Below are 276 nucleotides of genomic sequence, written 5' to 3'. Positions count from 1 at the left end.
AAATGCTTGTTCGTGTTCGTGTTCGTTCGAAGATTTTTGGACCAAATTTGTTCGAGTTCGTTCAAATTCGAACTGGCCTGTTCGCCCATCTCTACGACAGAGGGACCAGCAGACTGCTCTGCCGGGGTGGGACGGAACCTTTTGGGACGGAACCCTTCCCCGGCGAGAGAGGTTATGTTGTCATCAGACGCCGGGCTGAACAAAGATCTCTGCGGAACGTGGTCTGGGAGATGGTGTGTCGTGTGTGTGTTGTTGTGGGTGTGGGGGTGTAGGTCC

The sequence above is a fragment of the Frankliniella occidentalis genome, unplaced genomic scaffold (assembly GCF_000697945.3).
Source record: "Frankliniella occidentalis isolate FOCC.00 unplaced genomic scaffold, Focc_3.1 Scaffold108, whole genome shotgun sequence".
NCBI lineage: Eukaryota > Metazoa > Arthropoda > Insecta > Thysanoptera > Thripidae > Frankliniella > Frankliniella occidentalis.
Note: the sequence above shows the minus strand (reverse complement) of the source record.